This window comes from Apus apus, chromosome 2 (genome assembly GCF_020740795.1).
Source record: "Apus apus isolate bApuApu2 chromosome 2, bApuApu2.pri.cur, whole genome shotgun sequence".
NCBI lineage: Eukaryota > Metazoa > Chordata > Aves > Apodiformes > Apodidae > Apus > Apus apus.
In genome coordinates, this window is record NC_067283.1 from 41,134,345 (window position 1) to 41,146,362 (window position 12,018).

The following is a 12,018-nucleotide window of genomic DNA, read 5'->3' on the forward strand; positions in this document are numbered from 1 at the left end:
AACCACAACCAAATAAAAAACCCATAATCCATTCCAAAGTAAAACTCCTGAGACTTTTTTCCCCCTTTACCTTGTTCTAATTTCTTTTCTGACTTCTCTTTTGTTTTATATTTTTCATGTGTTTTTAAGCCACTGCAGCTGCACACCAAAAACGTTGTGTTTAACATTTTAAATGGACAGAGACATCTCTCCATCCAACAAAGGAACAGATCTATGACTCATCTGGACCTACAACTGTATTTTATACATCACCACTGATTATGAAGAGTGAGGGTCTATCATAGCAGGCCTTGGCAGCAATGGGTCATTGCATCAAGGGGTTAACTGATGGCATTAAATATACTTACTGGGGGTAAAGAGGTTCAAGGCTGCAAAATACTTCCCCTCGTATTATCACTTGGTCAATTAGCAACCTTTAGGCCAGAGCTATGTGTTCATAGTCTCTTGTAATCCTGTCAGGACTCCTTAGTCATTCACCAGTAACAGAGTCCTGTGACTAAAACCTTTTTTGGCCAGGGTAGCTGAAAGACCAGCTTCTGATTCCTCACAGAAACTCTCCTATAGGCAATAAACCAGCAGTTATATCACAACTGCTCAAATGGCAAATGTGAAGTGACTGCTCAAGTATAAGATGCTGCCTGAAAAAAAGGAGATGGGGGTAGCTCATTTGACAGAGCTGTTCACACTTTTTCTGCACAGCTGAGAGACATTAGCTTGATTTCCCAAGATTGGTGTGTTTTCCAGCACGGTGAGTTAGAAAACCCAGCAGCCTCAGAGATAAACTGGGTCTGATCATACATGTTTCAAAGCTCAGGCACCAAAAGCCACTCCAAAAAAAGCATCACAGAAAGTGGAATATTTTTCCAAGGTCAATAGTTCAAATAAAGTAAACAGAAAAATAAAAAAGGCTTTAGTGAACTGTCTCTAGATCATCTTTCCCTTAATGGTACACTATTCTAGCTCAGAATTCCCTTTTTTTTGTTTTGTTTTGTTTGTTTTTTGTTTGTTTGTTTTTGTTTGTTTGTTGGTTTGTTTGGCTTTTTTTCTTTTTTTCTTTTTAGTAGATATTTGAGCAAAATTTATCTCTTTTTGACAAAAAAAAGAACAAATGTATGTTTACACAGACTGGAGATGACTGATAACAACTATAAAGTTCAGTGGATTTGGGAATGAAGGCAGAACAGGACACACTTGGCAATAAAGGAAGGAACATGAGGCCTTTTATCTTTAGTTTTGATTTATGTCAACAATTAAACACTATTTTATACTGACCTACCCAGCCCGGCAGACTCATAATCAAAACCGCTGGTTACCCAGCAGCTTCTATTCACCCTGTCCACAGCAATTATTACTTCTAAAATATCAAATAATTTTTGGATGCCTAAATATGGACTGACATTTTTATCTTGGGTAGCCAACTTTTTTTAACTTGCAGAAAAATAGTTTTTACCAACCTCATTCTGGCACTGTCTCTGATAATGAATAATGCCATAGAAAAAGATATGTAACACATTTTTTTACCAGTGTCAGAACTATTTTAAAATGCATATTGTATTACAGTGCACTTATTTGGTGTATTCTATGGCACTATAATAGATCAACCTCCAGCAAAATAAGTAGAACCAGCAGAGGTTATCAGTCTAGAAAAGATGGAAATCCATTGAATTTGATAGTTTGATTTTGGGATGTGAAAATTTGTGGGATAATTTTTATTAAAAATTCCTGTTAAACCACTTCTTCAAATTCATGGCATATACCTGGTATGTGCTGATAGTTGATTTATTTAGAGTTTAAATTTTTTTCAAGCTCCTATCTCTTTGAACGGAACTTATTAATACAGTAGCAGTTCAATACGTAGTAAAGGCAATGTAATTGAAATTGAAAAGGTGTTCCAGAAGTATTTTGAGTTGCTGGCTGCGTATCTGGCTTTTAGTTCTATGTAGGCAGGCAGTCCCTGATCCAGTCTTTGTTAAGATATACCACTTGTCTGAATTTGCAAGTGGAGGGGTTGCAGGGTTTTTTTTGTTCTTTCCTTTAAAGACATCTTTACCACTCGTTGCTGTAGAAATATGGATATGTCAGAGGTCTGAGGATATTTTGAAATTATTTGTGGGAGTCTAATTACATTTTATTTGTTTAAAACTCTGATTTATCAGGAGAGTCTCATGAGGTCTAACAGCACCTTCAACTTCCTTCTCAGATCAATTTATGTATGGACCAGAGAGGTATTTTGAAACTCTCTGGATAAGGAGAGTCTCTGATGACTTCATATATATCATAATCTGAATTCAAAGTTACATGTTTCAGTGAGCTTCCCATATTTGCAAGCATTTTTCTTATGAACAACAACAACAAAACATTAACTCTTTAAACATATATGCGCGATCCATTGAATTATGGAACACCTGCAAGGAGATCTTTGTAGTCTTTAAATTCAGAGGGATTGTGTCTCAGCACAATACTTATCATACAGATCTCCACAGACTGATTGTTCAAAAAAACATTTAACTGAGAACACTAACCAGATTTCCAAAAAGTTTCTAAATCTAAGCTTAACTTCTGCCCCCATGGAAATAAATGATAGTAGGACACAAATTTAATAATTAGACCTTTGTTATTATTATTATTTATTATTATTATATGGATAAAAATAGAGCAAATATAATATTCTTACTTACCCTGGGTAGCTTTTATATCAGTATATTCCAATTACTGGTATTTTTTTTCAGAATTAGTATAAATCATCACAATATTACTGATTACACAGGAGCTAGTAATCTCATTTACCTCACAGCAGAGGAAGAATGGAGAAAGCAGAAATGAAAGGAAAAAGAACAAAGCAGAAGTAGTTCCCACATAAGCAGTACCTTCTAATTGCAGCCACCCCTCTCCATCTCCATTCAGTCTGCAGTTGAATGGAGCTTCTTCCAGTGTTACATTTTTTTAACCGTAGTTAGTACCATCTTATTTTCTAATCTCAAAACCTTATGATAATATAAAGCTTGTTTTAAATTGTTTTAAACTATTAGGCCTACTTCTCATTTGAGTTATAATGACAAGACAGCAATATACACAAATTCAAAAAATCAAGGTAATACAAGACAGAGGTAGAACACAGCCAGATACAGGTTTATGCGCTGGCATAAATAAAGTTACAGAAATTATGCAGGTATAATCTCTCTCTTTACTAAAAACTAAAAGACAAGGTAACCACCAGAAAAGCTTTTTCCTAACTCCTAAAGCTGGGGATAGCAATAGATGAAAAAAAGGCACCATATTTTTTAGAATAGTATTTTCCTTTCTTTCTGCTGAGATACACTTGATTTGAAAACCTCAATATATTTATACAATAATTCATTGCCGCCATCAAAATGCCAAGGTGGATTTGTTCTAATTCAGGATGTCTCACTGTTTTACTCACATTTGTTTCAATCTACATTAAACATAATAAATAATAACTGATCCTTGATTATTTTGATTTGGACTTTAAAAACCTGACACTTGAGTTCCATTAAAATACATTACCCATTATATTATACATTGGTTTACAAGAAAGATAAAGTTTTAATGCAGCTGTATCACAGAAGTCCTCACCAACAAGTCCTTCAAACTTTTTCAGAAGAAAACAGAAGCTGGTTAGATGTAAAAACTTGATACCTTATTGGAATGTTCTGAACAACAGGTATGCAAGATGTGCAAGAAAAACCTATGAAGACTCAACATGAGACCCATACTTTGATACATTTCAGGTGCTTGTTTAAAATCAGTGTTTGTCATGGTGAGAAATTCTTTGGTGAATATCGAGACAAAAACCAGAATAACAGCAGTGATCACAGCTGGAAGTAAGCTTGAAAAAGAAACAACAATGAAAAATCCACTCTCTAAATCGATACAACTGATAATGTAGACCTATACTTTTTTCATATTGACTGAAAGCTTGGAGTATGCTGACCTAGGTCTGAACCCATTGCCATGCCATCTATATGTATTATGTGCTCTGAAAAAGAATTGGTTGATGGACTTACGCATGCAGGCGTGAAAAACTTTGTAATGCTCAGTCACAGCAGGATAAGACCAGAAGAAGACATTAACAGAGACTGAAGAGGAAGATAACATGGTGACAAGAGTGAAGTAAAGCATGTCCTTGTAGACATAAAGGACTAGGAAGATTAAGTAAGCAAGAGCCATTTTTCATTTTCCACTGCCAAGAAATAACCCTCAGATATTTTCCTAGCTTTTGTCGAAACCAAGCTCTGTTTTTTTATTTACTACATGTAGTAGAGAACACAGTAATAGCCAGAGGTGAAAGATGTATAAATTACTAAAGTCTAGTAATTTTTACTTCCATATTTTATACAAATTTTCTTTTGTTTTATATTGCCTAAAGATGGAAGATATGTTTTTGCTGTTGTTTTAAAGAACTAACACCATGTTCTACCATGATTTTCACTTTTAACAGTAATAACTTTACTAAATTCCATTTGCTGTCAGTTAATTTCAGCATATGACCAAATTATCTCAAAAAATAGCCTTTTGTTAAGGTTTTATAGCTATCACACAGTTTGCTGCTCTTACTAGTCCATCCTCCATTACCACAATTCCTCTCATTCAGTTGAGCCATTCAGTTAAGGACGAAATGAAATACTTCTGCAACTTAATCAATTTTTTAGAGAAAAATTTTATGAAAATTTCTATTATAAAGAAACCTCTATCTTTACAGCCACACAATTCATGACTTGCATTCTACAATTAACAAGCTTGTTATGTAGCTTAGCAAGCTAACACAAACTTTTTTGCATAGCATTGATTGGAACAACATCTCCAGCTAGGTGACTTCTCCACCCTGCTAGACCATGATCTGCTCTCCAAAATTGCACCTGCCATGTGGTTGATAGATTGCTACAGCAATACTATAAACCAGGCATGACATAACCGATACACAACATTGCAGTGTGTCTTCTCAACAAGCAGAATCATAGAATCACTGAGGTTGGAAAAGACTCTTAAGATCATCAAGTCCAACCATTAACCCTACTCTACTAAGTCCAGCATTAAGCCATATTCCCAAGCACCACATCTAGATGACTTTTAAACACACCCAGGGATGGTGACTCAATCACCTCCCTGGGCAGCATGTTCCAATGTCTGACAACCCTTTCAGAGAAAAAGTCTTTCCTAGTGTCTAGTTTAAACCCCCCCTGGAGCAGCCTGAGGCCATTCCCTCTTCTCCTGTCACTACTTACTTATGAGAAAAGACCAGCGCCTACCTCTTTACAGCGTCCTTTCAGGTAGTTGTAGAGAGGAATGGGGTCTCCCCTCAGCCTCTTTTTCTTCAGACTAAACAGCCCTAGTTTCCTCAGCTGTTCCTCATAAGACTTGTTCTCAAGGCCCTTCACAAGCTTCGTTGCCCTTCTTTGGACATGCTCCAGCACCTCGAGGTCTTTCTTGTATTGAGGTGCCCAAAACTGGACACAGTTTGGTGTCAATGCCAAGTACAGAGGGACAGTCACCTCCCTGGTCCTGCTTGCCACACTATTTTTAATATACGCCAGGAAGCCATTGGCCTTCTTGGCCATCTGGGCAGACTGCTGGCTCTTATTCAGCCACCTACCAGTCAGAACTCCCAGGTCCCTTTCTGTTAGACAGCTTTCCAGCCACTCTTCCCCAAGCCTGTAGTGTTGCATGGGTTTGTTGTGGCCCAAGCGCAGAACCTGGCACTTGGCTTTGTTGAACTTCATAAAATTGACCTCAGCCCATCAATATACTCTGTCCAAGTGTCTCTGCAGAGCCTCCCTACCCTCAAGCAGATCAACACTCCCTCCCAATTTGGTGTCATCTGCAAACTTACTGAGGGTGCATTTTAACTTCTCGTCAAAATTGTTGATAAAGATGTTGAACAGAAGTGGTCCCAATACTGAGCCCTGAGGAACACCACTTGTGACCGGCCACCAGCTGAATTTAGCTCCATTCACCACCACTCTCCGAGCCCACCCATCCACTCAGTGTTTTACCCAGCAGAGCATGCCCACTCAAGCCAGTATTTTCCATCAGAATGCTGTCAGAGACAGTGTCCAAAGCTTTATGAATGTCCAGGTAGACAACACCCACAGCCTTTCCCTCATCCACTGGGAGGATCATCTTGTCATAGAAAGAGATCAGGTTCGCCAAGCAGGACCTTCCTTTCATAAACGCATGCTGACTGGACAGATCACCTGGTTGTTCTGTATACGGTGTGTAATGGCGTTCAAGGTGATCTGTTCCATGACCTTCCCAGGCACTGAGGTCAGACTGACAGGTCTGTAGTTCCCTGGATCCTCCTTCCTGCCTTTCTTGTGGATGGTTGTCACATTTGTTACCCTCCAGTCCACTGGGATCTCCCCAGCTAGCCAGGACTCCTGGTAAATGATGGAAAAAGTCTTGGTGAGTGCATCTGCCAGCTCCTTCAGTACTCTTCAGTGCAATCCATCCAGCCCTACAGATTTATTGTTTAGGTGGTGCTACCTGTCCTCCACCCCTTGTTCTGGTTTGCCACTGAATATCAAAGGTTAGGGGATTTATTTGCTGACACAAAATGCATTAATCTGAAAGAGGGCCTAATGCACACAGATGACAACAGTTTTCTGCTTGGTTCAGTGGAGCTTTCAGCAGTCAAGAAAATCTGCCCAGAATATGCAGATTTTGGAGCATTTGTTCATTTCACCACTCACTGAGTAATTACAGATCATCACAAAACTCTTGTCTACCTATTGAATTTAAGAGTATATACTTTTGAGCTTCCTAATGTGATAACCTTTTCAAAAGAAAGCCTTTTTACTGTAAACACTGATGCCTCTCTGGAGTCCAAGAACAAAACCAACAGACATTAGTCATCTACACACTGCTTAACACACTGATGGAAATCATATGGATGCAAACGTAAAAACTATGAAGAACAAAATACTTCAGTATGGATATAATGGACTGGAAGTGCATTAGCATTGTAGAAGGTAAGAACAGAGAAACCCCTATTAAGGTTAGCTGAGTGCTATCAGTCACTGAAATTAGAAGCACTCATAGTTCCCATAAAGCATGTGGTCTCAGTTCTGACTCTTTATAAATGCCATTGTACAATATACACTACATTTACAAAACAAACACGAAGTACTTTGGAAACTGTTAAAATAATTAAAACCTGCAACAAACAACTTTTTTAAAAAATTTACATTTAAAACCAAATTACAGCTATGAGCTAGAAGATGCTATAAAATCTAAAAAGTAAATCAATATGGATTAAATTTATTAGTTTTTTGCTGCAAATTTCAAAAGCTCCCACAAGAACAGTGAATATTAAAGTCCTGGAAATAGTGAATATGAACAGCACAAACCAGAGAAATCCTAACAGGGGCAGTGGTGAAAGTAAAACACTGAAAGTCATGCAGAGGGACACTGATGTTCTAGTTGACAGCCACAGTATGCACATTGTAGGAACAGCTATTACCACCTTAAATTTTTGCTTGCTAAGATAAAGCCTGGGATTATTTTACATTTTGATAAACTGGAATATTACGTCTATGGAACATCATATATGTCTAACACATTTAACCTTTAGATGGGCTGCAGGACTGTAAAATCCTTAACAACAAAGCATGTCAGCAGGGATGAGAAGGTTTGCACAGCCTTAGAATGGATTATCTTGCACTGTGCAGCAGTGACTCCTAAGACTTTGAGGAATTCCCATCCAAATCACCCTACAATAAAAGAGACAACGGAGATCATAGCAACATGAAAGAGGAAAGGAAATACTACATTCTTAAAATATCAGAGGTGCTAGAACGAAATCTCCAGATACTAGTAGTAAAGTGGCTTCTTTAATACTCATGAAGCTCTCAGGTCAGGAGGGAGACAGGCACCCAAGTGGGCAGGGTAGAAGGAATGTTGAAAGACTTCCCACTGGCTTGACCATTTTGCAAAATGGTTTTATTTTGGGTTGTTTGTTGTTTTTTTAACACCAAGTTCTGCTGGCAGCCATTTCAACAGCTTGTCTTTGTGAGAAAGTCAGCTTCTCTTTCCATGAGATCAAAAGATATAAAAAGAATAACCAACATACTGTAAAATACAGTATTATTAAATTAAAACAATAATTGATCCCCAGGAAGTTGGAGGTTCTTCTTTCCCCTGTGCAAAGATAGAAATTAATTTTGAATTTTGTAGCTAACTGTACTAGTAGAGAAAGATATTCCTCCACACAAGGAGAAAAATAAATAAAATATTTAGATGCAGCATAAAATCTCCAGTAAGCTATTTCCTTATTTTGTTGAATGTGAAGAAGGTTGATAAACTTTTTTTTTTCCTGTTTGAAATGCATTTTAGCAGTTCTAACATCATATTCATTAGCTGCATAATAGGTTAAGAGAAGATAATATTATTTATTGTTCCTGTTTGCAGTGCTGCTGTAAGATGAGAATTCAATTTATTTTCACCCAGCTATTGCAGTATTGTCATTTTTAAAGAAACATGGTACTCCTAGCTAAAAAACAGTGTGCAGACCTCTAATTTCACAATATCAAACATAGCTTTCCAAACTAGCAAATATATCTAGGGTACCAATATCTGTATGATCTGATATGCTGACACATTTTTTTTCTGTCTCAGTAATGTCTCATTTCAGTGACTCATTGCCATAGGCTACAAACAACTCTCACTCTCTGAAATGTCATACATAATTAATACATGGTAAATTTTGAAAGAGAAAGTTCTTCAAACCCATTGAACAGGACATTTCTTTCACTTTCTGTCCTACAATATTGTGTAATATTGATGCAAATAATTTTATTTTCAAAGTAGCCATATTTGGATGGTCAGTGAAAATCTCCTACACTAAGATGATGGTATTCTCAAATCTTTGGTTGTATAAACATAAGCACAAAAGTTCAGCTAAATATCATGGTGATTCACTGGCTGCCAGAGCAACTTATGTAGTATATAAACGTACATATACTTTTGGCCCTATAATGTTTGTAGATGTGTGCACTAAGCAATTTAAAAAATCTTGCCTGTACATTTTGTACATACTCTTAGTATCTGTAGAAAAATGAAGTACTATCGTCTTAGAAGATATTTTTTCATGTCGTAGTGCTGTATCTAGGATATATATACATTTCCTGGAGTCTTCAAGCCAAATGCCATTCAGAAAACAGTTTCTGTTCCTCTAGTTTCTGCTTCACTTACTACAAATGCTGCGTAGCTACCCATATAACTTTGGTCCAACAGCATATGTATATAGATTCAGTTTGTTTCCACAAATGATCTTTACTCACACGATTATTTGCAGATTTAGCAGCACAGTCAGTGTTCTGAATATCTCATCCCATCCAACTGTTTTCAGAAGCAGAAAATCAACCACAGTAATGACTAACACCTTGAAGTACCATTGGAAAGAGAGCTGCACAGCCTTCCTTTTTGTTTTGCTTCGCCACCCTCACTTCTAGCTTTGTTTCTTCATTTTTTCACTCCTATTACTTCCTAGTATTTATAGCAGCCCTTTAACACCAAATAAAATGTGAAACTTAGGTCTCTTACAACTGCACTTAAAAAACAACAACTTCTAAAACATGAGATAATTACACCATTCTAGTAATGTCTGGTGATACAGTTGTTTCTGGAAGTGAACTATTTTGGGAAATTATTCATTTTCTGTGACTAATTTTTTCACTGCAGAGACACATCTGACAAACCCTAGCACTCTATTCTGCCCTGGTGAGGTTGCATCTGGAGTACTGCATCCAATTCTGGGCTTCCCAGTTCATAAAAGATAAGGAACTACTGGCAAGAGTCCAGTGCAGGGTCATAAAGATGATTAGAGAAATGGAGCGTCTGCCCTACAAGTGAAGGCTGTGACAGCTGGGTCTGTTCAGCCTGGAGAAGAGAAGACTGAGAGAGAATCTCATAAATGCTTATAAATATCTCAAGGGTGGGTGTCAGGAGGATAGGTCCACTCTCTTTTCTGCAGTGTCTAATGACAGGACAAAGGGCAATGGGCACAAGCTGGAGCATAGGACGTTCAAGGTAAACCTAAGGAAAAACTTATTTACTGTGAGAGTGACAGAGCACTGGAACAGGCTGCCCAGAGAGGTTCTGAAGTCTCCTTCTCTGGAAACATTAAAAACCTGACTGGACACATTCCTCTGTGATCTGCTGTAGGTGATTGTGCTCTACCAGGGAGGTTGGACTAGATGATCTTCAGAGGTCCCTTCCAACCCTGATGACTACATGACTCTATATTTTTAGAGGTCCATTTCCTATTACAGACCCACTTGGCTTTAAAAGAGGAAGACATTTTTCTGCTTTGAACTAGGTAAATTTACTCTGGTTTTGACCTGGGTAAAGATGATAATTTATAGCCCTGCTTGCTTAAATGAATGGTTAATAAATGAAAATAGTCTCTCCCCTTCTTAAAATAAAATGTTTATTCTCTTAATAATTTATCTTCAATCTGGATTGTCTAATCACAGAAGGCCACTTTGTGTCACTTAATCAGTACATAGCCAGGAATTCCCTCAGCAGTAGAGCACATCCCCTGGTGGCTCCTGAACCAGCTGTTTTGAGTATTTACACTAAGCAGAGAAAGATGTCAGAGAAGGTTCCAGCACTGGTGACGTGGTCAGGTGTGACAACAGGGCAGCACAGTAACCAGGCTCCTTTACACAGCAGGAGCATTTTACAGACCTTGCTTTTCCCCTCTAATAGAAACTAGAACAAAAGGCTCCTCAGGCTAGGTACTACCGTTCTACACCAACTCCAGCTGACATTTAGGTACAAGGGAGAACAGAGGTCTGTATCACAAGTTTTGAAATTTCTCCATGTGTCAACCACCCAAACACACTAACTGCTGCCACCATGGTCCATATAGATACTATTATTGCATCCAGCCAAATATTTCTTTAAAGCCAATACAATGATTCTTTTTTTTTAGCTTTCCTGTTTTTCACCTTTTCAGTATTAAATGTAAGACCAAGAATCAACAGAATGCTTCCCAGCCATCACTGAAGTATTTGTCTTCAGCAAGCAGTAAGATAAAGCAAAGCACGTATTATGGCAAAATAATAGATCTTGGGCACACTAAGAAACACAAATCTGTTTTCTAATAGTCACATGCAATGGGTAGGATCACACAGTCACTGTGATATATTCATAATTCAACTGGAAATATAAGTAGATCTTTTTGCTTACAAAAAGTTCAGAGCTGAGAATAATTAATTTAATATTTGTATGTTGTTTACTGAAAGCAATTTGTCAGTGTTTCTTTATCTCAGATATGTCCAATCTACCCTTTCAGCTCACTAAATTATAATGCCCAGTGCATTCATTGAGTTCATATCTGCCACACAGAGTTTCCAGTTAAGTGATGTATTTTACTGAACTGGGCCTTTACCTAAGAAAATGTAGTTAACTGTGCACAAGCTTGCCAGTATTTCTTGGGAAATTGCTCCTACTAATCTTGGAATCTTAAAGTCTGAGATGGTTTAGCATGGTTTTCCTCAGCTAGAGACTGAAGGATTGTTTCACCTGAGTATACAAAAATAACTATGTAATTTTTGCAGGTGAAGAAAATTACTCAGAGTGCCAAAGATGTGAAGTATAATGAAAGCAACACAGCTGAGATGGTGAAGTGTTAGCTTCCCAGAATACCAAAGTGAAAGTTAGTGTTCCAAAATATATTCAAGGAAAGGCAAAGCCTAATACAGAAGCCAGAACAGCTTCATTATTTGGTGTGAAATCACACCAACAGATCCTAATAGAGCTATTTCAGGAGGCCAAAATAACACAGGATTATCAAAATCACAAAGATGTATAAACAAAGATATTTGAAATGCAATCCCACCTTCTACATTTTCTTCTGTACAGATAAACAGAAAAAATAATCAAAAATGTCCTTTTTTTTTCCCTGTTTCGGTGAAATTCCAAATGAGCACACAATGGAAACCCAAGGGAGAAGTCCTTAAAAAAAACATATAGGCACTGAGTTGTAGTAATTTGAAC

The 12,018-nt window shown here is 37.5% G+C and overlaps 1 protein-coding gene across 1 annotated transcript in view; it reads left to right on the forward strand.

The window, feature by feature from the left end:
• CMC1 (C-X9-C motif containing 1) overlaps positions 1 to 12,018 on the forward strand; it is a 957,521-nt gene that overhangs the window by 878,228 nt on the left and 67,275 nt on the right. The window lies entirely within an intron of this gene.